Source organism: Oryza sativa, chromosome 11, assembly GCF_034140825.1.
Source record: "Oryza sativa Japonica Group chromosome 11, ASM3414082v1".
NCBI classification, from domain to species: Eukaryota; Viridiplantae; Streptophyta; class Magnoliopsida; order Poales; family Poaceae; genus Oryza; species Oryza sativa.
Window position 1 is genome coordinate 9,275,509 of NC_089045.1, and position 15,126 is coordinate 9,290,634.

General features: G+C 38.6%; 1 pseudogene; it reads left to right on the top strand.

The window, feature by feature from the left end:
• The first annotated feature begins 641 nt into the window (after positions 1-641).
• LOC136354143 (uncharacterized) lies at positions 642-10,945 on the top strand (annotated as a pseudogene).
• Positions 10,946-15,126: the final 4,181 nt, after the last annotated feature.

Below are 15,126 nucleotides of genomic sequence, written 5' to 3' on the forward strand. Positions count from 1 at the left end.
TGAGTTGTGGCGATGCCTCCAATTCACTCATGAATTATGATAAAAGTAATTAGGTCCACCTGTACCAGTAAAGCACCTGTTCTAGTGACTATACGATCAGAAGAACAAGCTAAGCAAACAAACCCAGTGTACTTAAACTTAACAGCGCATTCGAATTTAGCAGAAAACAAGGGTCAGATTTTTGTCATGGGTGTGCCCACATGTCATAGTATAGTTGAGTCAAATAAAAAACTTGTTCACAATAATATAATCAATCATTCCTAATTGCAGCGCTTCATTTTTACTCATTGCTAATTGAACCAGGAAGTAAAGACACATGATCTCAATTCTCTGCATACAAATCACAAAAATATGCCTTGAACTGAACTGAGTTTACTCATTCTAGGTTTCAACTTTTCAATTAATCTCACTCTGCTAAGAGAAAAACCAAACCAGAGAGAGATCCTAGAAATACTCACTGAATATACCAGCCGTCAGCCGTGCACATGGACAGATGAGTGAACGACGCTTGGAGCTAGACCTTTGGTTGGCATTCCGGCGCAACCATTGCTGGTCCAGTGCTCCTGGTTGCCGACTCGCTGGCCGCCGCGACGGCGTACAGATCCTGTGCTGAGGCGCCGACGCGTCGCTGGCCCGTTGCCATGCACCCCTGCCCCGCGCCGGCGCGCCCCCGCGGCCCCACACCACCTGCCCGCCTCGCGATTGCAAGTCGCCGGCCGCCGCTGGTCATCATCATCGTCGTCATCGCAGCTACCGTCGCAGCTGTCGCCGTCGTCGTCGTCGTTGCAGCCACCATCGCCGTCGTTGCCGCAGCCGCCGCCACCGTAGCCGCTCGCTCCCGCCTTCCTAAGCCCTCCGCCGTTGCTCCGGAGGGCGAAGGCAGGCGGATCCGCGTGCTGCCGGTGCTCCCACTCACGCCAGGCCGCTCCCGAGGACGGAGGCCGCTGGATTCATGCGCTGCCGTCGCTCCCGAGGACGGGAGGCGGCGGATCCGCGCGCCACCATCCTTCCCTGGGTGGGGGTGTGAGGCGGGGAAGGGCGAAGAGGTGGCTGGGGGAGGAGATGCAGGCGGCGCAGTGGATGGAGGAGAGTGAGTAGATGGTGGCGGCGGCTGAGTGGATGGATGGAGTTTGGCTAGGGTTTTGAGAATAGAGTATATGGATAAGAAGCAATCCTATGCGAATTTACCAAACTGTCCCTGGTGTGTTGAGGGTAATTACGAAATTTTATGGACAAAATGGACATTTCACCTTAAACTTATGAGAACTTTAAATTTAATTTTAGGCTGATTTTTATGTTTCAAATGCAAATATCATAAACAGAAAAATTGTAGAACTCATCGAGATTTACAACTGTTGTATTGGTCCTTTTTACAAATAAGTTCATTTGGACAATTCAAATTTTGAATTTTCAAAATTTGACAACTTCGAACAAAAATTGCGGTTAATAAATTATTTCGAATGGAAAAATCACCAAAACCAAAGTTGTACAGATCATTGAGATGCAAATTTTTATTTTGGTCATTTCTCCATCTGACTCTATTTGAACAATTTGAAATTTGAAATTCAAAGTTTGATAACTTCAAATAGAACTTTTTGTTATTGAACGACTTCAACTAAAAAAGTCATCAACAACAAAGTTGTATAACTCATCAATATCTATAACTTTTATTTTTGTCATTTCTTCATCCGACAAAGTGATAGTAACATTGTTCACAAAATTTACATATCTCTTATATGGTTTTATAAACTGTAAGAGAGATATCTAAATTTCGTGAAAAATGTTACTATCACTTTATCGGATAAAAAAATGACCAAAATAAAAGTTATAGATATTGATGAGTTATACAACTTTGTTGTTGATGACTTTTTCAGTTGAAATCATTCAGTATTTGAAAACGTTGTTTGAAGTTATTATAATTTGAAATTCAAATTCAAATTATTGAAACAAAGTCACATAGCAAAATGACCAAAGTAAAAGTTATAGATATTGATGACTTATACAACTTTGTTGTTAATGACTTTTTCATTTGAAATCATTTACTATTTGAAAATAGTGTTTGAAGTTGTCATAATTTGGAGTTCAAATTCAAATTATTGAAACAAAGTCATATAGAAAAATGACCAAAACAAAAATTGTAGATCTTGATAAGTTATACAACTTTGTTGTTGACAAGTTTTTCATTTGAAATCATTTACTACGTGAAAAGTTATTTGAATTGAGAGGAGGGAAGTAAAATGGACTTGTCGGTAAAGGAGGAGGAAAAGGGCTAGGCCGGCGGCCCAAAAAGGGAGGAGAAGGGAGAGAGAGGCGCGGGCTGAGGGAGGGAGAGAGTAATACTTGGGCCAAAAAAGGCCCAAAGACATAGAGAGGAATTTTAATTTGTTTTCTATTTATTTTAATAAGTTAAATGAACTTTGTGGTATTAAAATTAGTTATTGTGCTCCGAAGATTCATGAAAATTTTAAAAGAATAATTTAGACCAATTTATAGCCATTTTAGCCATCATAAAATGAAACGCCATAATTTTGATTTTTTTTTTCATTCATAAAATGAGAGTAGAGATGACTTCAATCCTAAATCCTAAAATAAGAGACTAGAAATGCTGTAGACAAGAAGAGTCCACCTAGGACAAACAATTTGTGGTCTGGTAGCAATGTAGTATAACAATATTTTTTTTGTTTCTAAAAATATAATAGGTCTATATTTTATGACGATCCACTATTGTCATCGTGCTATCATCATAGAGCCCATGCAGAGTATAGTGTGACAATGATTATGACAGATACATGGTTTGGTCATAAACAGTTGTCATCCTGTGAACAGTCGTCATAAACAACCTCTGTTTATGACAGATATGTGTTCTGTCATCAGGTAATCGTCACAGAAGCCCAGATTTGTTGTAGTGCCTAACTGGACCACACCCCATACCTCACCTACCCCCCTGCTGCCGCCGCGGCCTTTGCCCTCCCCTTGCTACTGGTGAAGATTTCCGGTCACCCCTACCACCACTACTCATACCTCTAACAATTTCCTTCCTTGCCATCTTCATTTCTCTATTGTATCAGCAGCACCTCCTCATATATCTTCTTCCTTCTCTCCAGTAGCTACAACATTATGGATCTGTCACCACCAACCTGCCCCTTCTAATCCCTTTTCTTCTTGACCCCTCCACCACATCTGCCACCAAGCTAAAGGCAAACCACCTCCTCTCCCTCCTCCGAGGTATTCATGGTAAGAGGTAATTGGTGAGAGCTACGATGGATTCAAAACTGGAAACCTGATCTACCAGCTACCTTGAGTGAAAAGACGACATTGCGCACATATCAAGGTAAGTAGTTCGACTATTTTAGGATAAATAAAATGATTTTTGCTGACTATTTAGAAAATCTGTAGAACATAACAAGTAATGTAGTATATAAGTCGAATATGGTGAGGGACTTTTCCTTGGTCGTGTGGCTTAAACCCACCATGTAATAGGCCCATCCCTAGGCATGCGCAGGATGGACGATCGTATAGGGCACCCCAAAATTTAGTGGTCCCAAAATTTTATATTTAAATTCAAGCAAATATGGTCTAATATGTTTCATGATCTTCTAATTACAATTACCTAGAAATTTTCTATCGGGCAAAGATCTATGCGCGTAAAAATTGTTTATTGCCAAATAATACATTTAAAGATTGATAGCCTATTGCTTGTGCTTTGCTACATATTGAAAATGTAAACTATACAATTTCGATTATGAAAATTTATAGTTAGACATAAAATGTTTCTCGCATTTTTATTCTAATTAGAATTATAGATACATTTTGTATCTAGCAAAGGTCTATGCATGCAACCTATTCATTGCGAAAGAATACATTCTTTGCTATTCATTGATAAGATAAACTATACAATTTTGATTATCAATATATCATTTGACTAAATGTGTATATACACACATAAGTGAAAGATGATGTTCTTAACCAAATTGAAAAAGCTTATAGATTTGATTATCTTTTGAGTGAAGAATAATCCCCATCACAACCAACTCGTTCTTGTAAAGTTTATGTACTGAGAATGGAAATGTACAATGTTGGTGTCAAGTTCTTCTAACAACATAATATTCAAATGCACGATTTGTGATTAATTAGTGGTATCTATTTTAGGAAGTGCATTTAGCTAGTGTGACTAATTTATCTTTTTATGATAGCAGTAGACATGAAAAATCTTGTACTAAATAAGTTACTTTCTGCTTATGCAGTTACATCTAAGCCCTAGAAAAAAAAAGTCCAACAGAATGATCATGTTCAATCCAATATGGCTTAATCTAGTACTTTTGGAGTTTGACCTTAAATTGTCCTTACTGTTTTGTTCTTCATGCAGTTCATTGTCAGAAAGGATTTGCTTACTTGCCCAACATAGCAAGCTAAAAATGTTGTTGCTTAATGCTTCAGATGCGGATGCCAGCTTTGGCCTGCTAGTTAACATTTCAAGGCACTCTCCAGTTCTGGACAAGTTTATTCTTAAACTGTATTAGGAAATTAAAAAACAATTTTATTTTTCAATAAATAACTTCTTGTTTACTAAAGTTATTTTTGTAGTTTTCCTATTTAAATTAAATCTACAGGAAGCAAAAGCTATGATAGAGACAGATGGAAGCTGTGACCTAGAGGAGCAATTTGTGGCATCAAAGCACCTAAAAGTATTTGAAATCAAATATTCTAAAAGGGCGCAGTGCTTTGTAGAATTTTATGGATTTTCAACACTTGGTGTACCTCGCAACAAAATTAACATCGAGCGTGTGGAGTTGTGGTCTTTTGGAAGTAACTTAACTTTGTTAGACTTTGTTGGCAACTTGAAAATTTATGATAGGGTACAAGACATTCTTGATGAGTAAAGTAATGAACAGCCTTGATCGACTCAACAGTGAGTACCAGCCTTGATCGAATCAACAGTGGATCTACTCCATAACACACATCTTAGAAGCCTTACGAGATCTATACTTACCCATGTGAGCACTTCACACAATGTAAAACAACTTCTCGTATTAAACAAGAAATTAGGAGTAGGGTTATTATCCTCCGGGATGCCTGAACCAGGGTAAATCGTGTATGTTGGGGGATTGTTCGATTACAAAGCTGTGCAGTCATAGCATTAAACCCCCATTGCCTAGCACAGTGTTCCCTAAACTAGCTGACTATCACACATTGAGACACCCCTACTTGTGTTTGTCATTTCACCACCAAAGGCTTCACATCATGTGCAATGTTTCCGAAATATGATTGGTGATTTTTGTCTAGCCTAAATTTGTTACTGGTTTTCATTAAGCCCCCAAAACTTGTAAGCTGTTTATTAGATAGTTTATGTGCATTTGCAAGCAACATCTCCTCTTTTTTTTCTTTTTCACTTATTTCATGTGCATCAAAGAAAGGACGTGAACACGTACTGCCAAGTTGCTTGGATGCTGCTTGATTGGATAGAAACTGCAGCTAGCTTTACATTTTCGCCACCGCACTATCTCTGGAAGGGATTAACCCCACAATTGAACCTTCCACTAGACTCTTATCTTGATGGGTTAATCCAATCCATCTCCTTAATTGAAAATTCCAATCTGGATCAATCTCTGATTTGAACAACAAGGTCTTTTAAAAATGCTGGTCTCAAATGGAGACTAATCCATAGAAAACCCACTTCTTGGGGATTGATGTCTTAGCTGTACCATGCTATGAACACGAATGGAAAGAGGCAAGGTGAAAGCACGTGAACTAGGTGTGGCTTCCCCCACGGATAAAGGTGGTGTCACATGCCAAACTAGTATAATGTGTATGCTGACTATAAGGACGTTATCACTGGGATGATGAGGGAATTAGGAAGAGCTAGAGGGAGGTTGGACTGGTGCCTTGAGAGAGGCAGGTAGCGGTGACGCTCTAGCAATGACAGAGACAATAGAAGTGTTGGACCTCCAAGAACAGTATCAAGGGTAGAGGTGCTCTTTGCGGTGCATTGCGTATGACTAGTTTCAAAAAAAGTTTGACCAGCTTAGAAGATACATGATTTTTTTAAAAGAAAGCAAAAAATTTCTAGCCGTTATATCAAACATCATCCCCCACTATATATGGACTCGATCTTCTAACACTAACTGGCCCACACCCAATACCTCACCTACCCCCCACCTTCCTTGCTCCTCCCGCGCCGCCGCCGTCTTTGCGCTACTCATACCTCCTGCCACCACTACTCATACCTCCACCGACAATTTCCTTCATTGCCATCTTCATTTCTCTGCCTTATCTGCAGCGCCTCGTTGTACATCTTCTTCCTTCTCTCTGGCAGCTATGACCTTTGGATGTGTCACCACCACCCCGTCAATTCGAATCCTTTTCCTTCTTCAACCTTCCACCACTTCTGCGTCCAATCAGCAGTCCACCACCTCCTATTCTCCCTCCGCGGGATGAAAAATGGTAACTGGTGAGAGCTACCAAGGATCCAAAACTAGAAATCTGATCTGCCATGAAGTTGAGGGAGGAGAAGATATTGTTCACACATCAAGGTATGTAATATGAGTTTTTTGGAATAAACAATGACTCTGGTGCCTATTTAGAAAATCTGTTAAACATATATGTTAATGTAGGATATATGCCGAATGTGGTGAGGGACTAGTTGATCCTTGGTCTCCTAGCATAATCAAACCATGTAATAGGCCCATCCCTGGGCTTGTGCAGGATGGACAATCCCATAGGCTACCTCCAAAAATTAATTGTCCTAGAACTTTGTGCTTAAATGCAAGCTAATATGTACATATTAGAACATGTTCTAATATGTATCATAGTCTTCTCCCTCCTTTTTATCTATTAATGATTACCCTTAGACGCAAAATGTTTCTAACATTTTTTATTCTAACTGGAATTATATATACATTGTCTATCTGGTAAGGGTCTATGCATATGTATGCAACCTATTAATCGCCAAATAATACGTTTGAAGTATTGACTAGCCTAATGCATGTGCTTTGCTACAGATTAAAAAGATAGACCATACAGCTTTGATTATTAGAACTATTTTATCATTAGACGTAAAATGTTTATCACATTTTTTTATTATAATTAGAATGATATATACATTTTCTATCTGGCAAAGTTCGATGCATGCAATCTGTTTATTGCCAAATAATACCTTTAAAATATTGACTAGCCAATTGCATATGCTTTGCCATAGATTAAAAATATAACTATCTAATTTTGATTATAAAAATATATTACCGTTGCACAAAAAATGTGTCTAACGTTTCTTTTATTCTAATTAGAATTGCATTTACATTTTCTATCTAACAAAGGTCTATGAATGCACCTGTTTATCACCAAATAACGTGTTTAAATTATTGATTATCCTATTGCCTGTTCTTTGCTATAGATTAATAAGATAAGCAATACAATTTTGCAAGAACAAGGTTTTTTTTTTATTCTCGACATTGATGACAAGTGTTCCATCATAATCATGGTTACCTCGAATAAGTGTAGCTCACTATGATGATGTGAACATGCATTCTAGGCACTGAAGATTCATTTTTCCAGCTAGGAAGGAAAACTGAATAGCTGTGATAGGATGCGATTATTCTTGCTACTTAGGCATATTGCCACTACCGTGGCGAGTGAGCTTCCTTGGCATAGATCTAGTTGTCATTGGTCACACACAATTCCTTCTCTTTTGGTAGCAGACATTTTCAATTGGTCATTAAATTTCCTGACATAGTTGGAGGGCCATTGACCTAGATGTGGATCAAGCAAAAAGGTGTTATGTGGTAAAATAGCTCTAGCTGTGCCTTGCTAGAATGAAATTTACTGTTTTTTCTTGGTTATTAGCATCTTCACGAAAAAATATAAGACCTCATTTTATAGGGGATGCCCTTGTCGTGCACTCTGCAAGAAAAAGGGAGAGATCTCATCTGCTCTTCCACATTGCAGCTAGTAACTTCCGGTAGATAAGTTGAATTCATGCAGTAAGAATATCAGGTTATCACGCCTTCTTTCCCTCTTATTTCTTTTGTTCATTCCGTACATCTGTCTATGGCTCTGACACTGGGAATGTGTTTACATAAGGCCTGAGAAGTTCGCAAACGAGGGAAACAAGAAAGTGGTCATGGCTGGTGGGGGCGGACAGACCACATAATTAAGCAGCCTCCTGGATAAGCTCCTTCAGTACCTGCTCTCGTTCCTTCAATCACGTGAGGCTGTGTAGACGTGTATGTTCTCCCAGCGTTGGTACTGTGCCTGTTATTCAAATAAACGACGTTGACAATTTCTCTAGTGTCCAGCAGCTGAATAAGTTTGTCATCCACCTTCTGCTGCACCACGAATGGACTCCTCTATATGTATATGAGCTCGATTCTTTTCACAATGGTACTAATATGCCATATCATGCAATGTTCATGTGCCTCGGGTCGACAACGCCCATTCGACTGACTATTCTTGATTACTTGAGATAGCTATCACTCCAATCACTCCAACCAGTTGACAAGGCTAGAATTTAGTGGTGTGTAGTTGGGGGACATCTCTCGATTTTTTAATGTAGCCCAGGATTGCAAGTGCTAGTGATGCACAGGACTAAAATCTTGGTGGAGAAGATGCTGTCCCAATCAGTAATAAGTTTGAGCATATCTCCATGCAATTTTGAGTTGAATACTCGCACTCGTATTTCAGCTCCTAGTCTTGTTTCTTTGGAACTCACTGAAATTCTAGGCTGGACTCATGCACTTGAGAGCTTGCCAAGTCAATAACATTTGTCAGGCTGGATGATCGCTGTGAGGACTATTGCTTACACAGTTACTTTAGGGATTGTGGTGATCATGTTTCATGTGGAAACTACTGCACAAGAATCTATGGTGTCTATGATGATGATTGTGTGCTTCTCAGTGGTTTGTCGAATGTCAGCAATATAGAGTTGATAACTTCACCTAAAGTGATATGTTCCTAGGATGAATTATGCCATTTTCTACAACTGACATTTTTTTTGTCTAATTAGAATTATATATACATTTTGTATCTGCCAAAGGTCTATACGTGTTTTTTATCGCCAAATAATATGTTGAAAGCATTGACTATCTTATTGTCTATGCTTTGTTACACATTAAAAAGATAAACTATACAATTGTCATTATTAAATTAATAATGTTTACCATTAGACGTAGAATGTTTCTAACATTTTTTACTCTAATTAGAATTATATATACATTTTTTGCCTGGCCAAGGTCTATGCATGCAACCTGTTTATCGCCAAATAATATGTTTAAAGTTTTGACTATCCTATTGCCTGTGCTATGCTACATATTAAATATATAACCTATACAATATTGCTTACTAAAATTTTATTACTGTTAGACGTAAAAATGTTTCTAATATTTTTTATTCTAACTAAAATTATATATGAAATTTCTATCTGGGAAGATCTATGTGAATAACCTCTTTATCACCAAATAATGCATTTAAAGATATATGTGGTTAGCCTATTTCTTATGCTTTGCTACAGATTGAAAACATAAACCAGGCAATTTTTATTATTAAAAAAATATTACCCTTGGATGTGAAATGTTTCGAACACCTTTTATTCTAATTAGAACTATATATACATTTTCTATCTGGCAAAGGTCTATGCATGCAACCTGTTTGTCGCAAAATTGTACGTTTAAAGTATTGACTAGCTTACCGCATGTGCTTTGCTACATATTAAAAAGATATACTATACAATTTTGATTATTTCAAAAATATTACCGTTAGACATAAGATGCCCCTAACATTCTTTTATTCTAATTAGAATTATATATACATTTTCTATCTGTCAAAGGTATACGCGTGCAACATGTTTATCACCAAATAATACGCTCAGAGAATTGACTAGCCTATTGCATATGCATTGCTACAGATTAAAAAGATAAACTATACAATTTTGATTATAAAAAATATTACCATTAGACATAAAATGTTTCTAACATTATTTTTTCTATTTAGAGCTGTATATACATTTTCTATCTAACAAAGGTCTATGCACACAACCTGTTTATCGCCTAATAATACATTTCTAGTATTGACTAGCCTATTGCATGTGCATTGCTACAGATTGAAAAGATAAACTACACAATTTTGATTATTAAAAAATATTACCGTTAGACATTAATTCTTTTTTATGTATCATTGACTCAATGTATGCACATATGAGTGAAAGATCAATTTCTTAAGCAAATCGCAATAGCTTATAAATTTGATTATCTTTTGAGTGAAGGATTCACATCAGAATAAACTCTGACATGTAAGGAGCGGAGTTGTATTATGTTTCTACATAGATCTCCGTGAAGTTTTTTTATTGAGAATGCCAATGTTATATGTTGGTACCAAATACATCTAACAACACAATATTCAAATGCATGGATTTGAGATTAATTAGTCTGATATCTAATTTTAGGATGTGCATTTAGCCAGTGTGACTCTTTTTTTTTAAAGAAAACAGTAAACATGCAAAATCTGGTACTAGATAATTTTGTATATGCATATACGTAAGGCCTTGCAAAAAAAAAAAACTTACAGAATGCTCATATATATACAATCCAGTATATATGGCTTAATATAGTACTTTTGGAGTTTGTCCTTGTCATTACTATGTTGTTTTTCACGCGGTACATTGTCACAAAATGTTCGCTTATGTGCCCAACATTTAGAATGCTAATAACGTTGCTTAATATTTTGGATGCAGATGCTGGTTCGGCCCGGTAGTTTACATTTTGAGGCACTTTCCGGTTGTTGACAAGCTTACTGTTCAACCGAAAGAGGTAAAATGGATTTTATTCTTCGATATAGTAACTTCTAGATTATTAAAGCTATTTTTTAGTTTAATCATTTATGTTAAAGGATACTTTGTTTGCTACAGAAACCAAAAGTTAAGATAGAAAAAGATCATGGATTGACCTACTTGAATTAATCTAAATTTGAATACATTGTGAATAGTTGTGCCGGCTGAATACCAACCATGCATGATGTGTGTTGTTTGTTGTTGAAGAACATCTTGACTATATAAGATAAATGTCATTCCAAATTTAATGTCTTTTTTGACTGAATTCCAAACTTAATGTTGGTGATCAATCATCCACATATGGATGTTGGGAGCTTCTCTGTGTAGTGGAGCCGATCTCCTAAAAATATTAGACAAGCTAGCATCATAATAAATGCTGGGGGGGGGGAGGCTTGGTGTTGGCAACTCTGCTTTTAGTTTGAGGTTTTGAGCTTTATGTTCTTTTACGAGCCCAGCCAAAGTGCTCTCTGCTGGTAGAAATGATCCCAAACATCGATTCATTTGTGTGTAGCATTGTTGTCATTATAATGAAATTAATTTTATTTTTCATTTACTCCGATTGGAACTTCCTGAAGAGAACATGTGAACGATCCCTGCTGTCATTCATCGTTCATTGATTCATTCGGTCTTTGCTGCCACATCTACTCATGCAGTCGTGCCCACCATCGAAGACGCCATCACGTACGCTGCTGGGCTTTGACAATAGAGATTGATCAGCTGAATTTTGTTTATCTACGAGAAAGAAAAAAAAAACTCTATCTGCTAATGGTATTGCCAGACAAATAAAAAAAGTACTAGCTCCCAGAATGTGTCATTAGCCTCCATATAACTGGCACATCTATATTCCTGATGCCTTCCAATCTTACGATTTTCCAGACAATGCGAGAACCATTAATGCATGGCCTCTGCATCCTAAGTTGGACAAATTTATACGATTTTCCAGTCTATATGCTGCCTGTCTCCTTTACATCCAAACCCTCTGCCTTCAGTTGCTTCGCTCCATAATTCCTTATACATGGGAAAGCCTTCATCTAAATGGATGTTAACTTCACTTATGGCAGCAGCTACAACATTATATGGCTCTCACCGCTCAAAATTTCAACTGCCAATATTAATTTGCTTTCATCTATGAATGTGATGCTTCACTCAATGAACAAGATATATTGACTCCCTTGCCTGGCCATGCTCCACTGTGTGCTTGAGGTTTCTATAATTCCTGAGGGTATGGTATCTATGATGTTCCTGACTCCTGAAGTGGACCACAATGTTATGGAGTATTTCTGGCAGAAACATTGTCGCAAGTTTCTTGTAGATCTGCACAAGAAAATAGACATGTTTATGTTCCTACTGCCTCCCAAGCTCACTCTGAGTTCAGATCAAGAACTACGTCCGGAAAGTTGACAGGAAACTACAAAACTAAGCATTTTATTACCATACCTCACTCCTTTCTTGCCATCCTTGGGCATGCATGATAAAACGATGGAGATAAGTTTGGATGCAACACAATGCTGAAGTCATACAGATAACACACTATTCTAATGATGGAACAGTTATACACACTGCCGTTCTACTCATATACTGTTACAGTCATATATGCATATAAATTCAATCCTTGTAGGAATACATTTTATCCCTAACAAAGTCAAACTGAAACCTTCCTAAATTTGGATGGATGGCTCCTTTTCCATAACCACACACCTCCCATGTATGCCATACCGGGATTTCATCCTCTTGTGCATTGTTCTTTAGCCTGAGAGTCCCATATGAACTCCTTAACTATCTAGATCTCCAATCCCCTCAAGTTTAGTTGTCCACTTAACCATGTAAACTACTATTCACATTGTTCAACACTCAACTTCAAATATCGAATCATTTCACCATGTCAGCGTCACATGTATGGTGCTCCATGATGAAAGATCATTTGGATGGTCTAATTCCATCCAAAAGGGCCTTCAGGTACTGGTGCGAACAGTCCGTGTGTGTTCAACCAAGCACTTGCACCGTCACAACATCATCAGTCTTTCAGTGCCAAGCCCCCGCTTCCCTTCTCCTATTCATTGTCCTTTGCATAGACAATCTTGCCAATCCTTCAACACATATTGCCATCTTCAGGCACTTATAGCCTTGTATCACCATGAAACCTCATTGAACAACATCTTCATCATCATCATCTTCATCATTGGACTATTTTCCTACCTATACACTCAATAAGCACATTGATTCCTTTATCATTTGTCATCAATTAGCCATAACCCACTAGGGTCCTATATGCTCTTTCACATGATAGCATCACATCCAGGCTAGTAGGCTAGGCGTCGGGCCATCCCACTTGACCCACTAAGACACATGGAACAAGGCCCACATGGGAAGCTAGTTGGGAAGCAACGAACGCCCTAGACTGCCTAGAACTACACACATGCCTAGGACCAGACCATGGGGAAGCTTCTCATGATCCTGCATGTGGCGATGCATGAGGCAATCGACAGCTTTTCACAAAAAGACTACCTAGGAGGCGGCTCGTGGCTATGCTTGGGGCTGAGGGCTGGTCAAAAGGCAATATCTGGCAGTGTGCAGGGTGACCTAGGTCCGCCACCCATGTGGAGGTTGTCTGGAAGGTGGCACATGGGCACGGGGTAACTCGAAGTGGCCCATGGGAAGGTTGCCCAGGAGGTGATGCGTGGCGGCACTCAGGACGAGAGTCGGTCTACTTCGCTGATTTTCTTGATGCCCGCATATGTGGAAATTCCTTATGCTAGGGAAGATGTGAGGACCACACCCTCCCCCTTTCCCGGGAGCCCCATGCCCTGACACTAGGTGTACATGCAAGGAGTGTGCTCACTCACCTCGTCATGTCGCATTAATTAGTGATGCTCACGGTGGATCAAGACATCAAATGAAGGTGATTAGGTGAATTATGCATCGGTCAAACATTTGTCTTTGACCGCCCCATTCTATTGAAAGGGAGGCACAGTCTCTTTGGTGGTAGGCTCGAGGCAGAGCTGCACAACATGGCTAGAAGGAATGATCCAGTGTCGGACGGCATGACGACAGCTACAGTGCAGATAGTGATGTCTGTCTGTGGTGCCTTGGCAGCAGCCCCCACAATGGTTAGGTGGACTTAACACCTACGGGGGTATATAAGCTAGCAAGGCTTACTCAACAAGAGGTTAGAGATAGTTGAGTACATAAGAACACTCCAAGGCCTGAGGAGCTCTAGACAAACCAGCGTGAGCACTACACACAATGTGAAACAACTTCCTCATATCAATCAAGAAAGTACGAATAGGGTTATTATCCTCTGGGAAGGCCCAAACCTCGGTAAATTGTGTGCGCTGTGGGATTGCTCAATGCCAAAGCTGTGCAGTCATAGCCTTAAATCCCCATCACCAAACACCAGGTTTTCCAGATCAAGTTCAGCCTACAATCATGCATCGAGACACCCCCAGTCTAACTGATTGTGATTATTATTTCACCACCACAGCAGGTGTAGTACTTTTGAAATACGATTGGTGAATTTTGTCCAGCACAAATTTATTACTGACTTGTTGGGGATTGATGGCTTAGTTGCATTATGACGTGGACACAAATGGCAAGAGGCATAGTGAAAGCATGTCAACGATGTGTGACTTTCCTCAGAGATGTTGCCACCGAGATGATGAGGACATGAGGAATACCTCAAGGGAGGTGTGACTGGTACCATGAGAGAGGTAGGTAGTGGTGATGTTCTAGAAATGGCACTGTTGGGCCTCCCAGAACTATAACAAGGGTGGAGGTGCTCTTTTGTGATGTTCCATGTATGACTTAGTGTAAAAAAAAAAGTTTGACCAGCTTACAACAAATATAGAAGGTACATGATTTATTTTATAAAAAAAGCAAACAAATTTCTACCCATTACTAGCACAGGGCTTTTGCGGATCAGTTGGATCAGATTTTTTTTCACTAAAAACCCCCAAAATCAGTTTTGGGAAGGAAATATGATAGCTATTGGTGATGCTCTTAGGTGCTCCAGACTTATGTAACACCCTGAAAAGTTCGAATCTAAAACTTAGAAACAAAATTTTGGAATAAACAAAAATGTTTTTCGAATTTGCATCATCATGGTATTTATTGGATTTTCCTTTTCTTGTTATCCAATGCCAAAAATTAAAATAAAAAAAGTAAAAGGTTAATTCAAAAGAAATCAAATCCAAATTTAAATAAAGTAAAAGGTTAATTCAAAAGAAATCAAATCCAAATTTTAAGTTATAATATGGTACTCAAACAATATTTATTAAATAACCATGATTATGAACTAATATCTATTAAGGAAA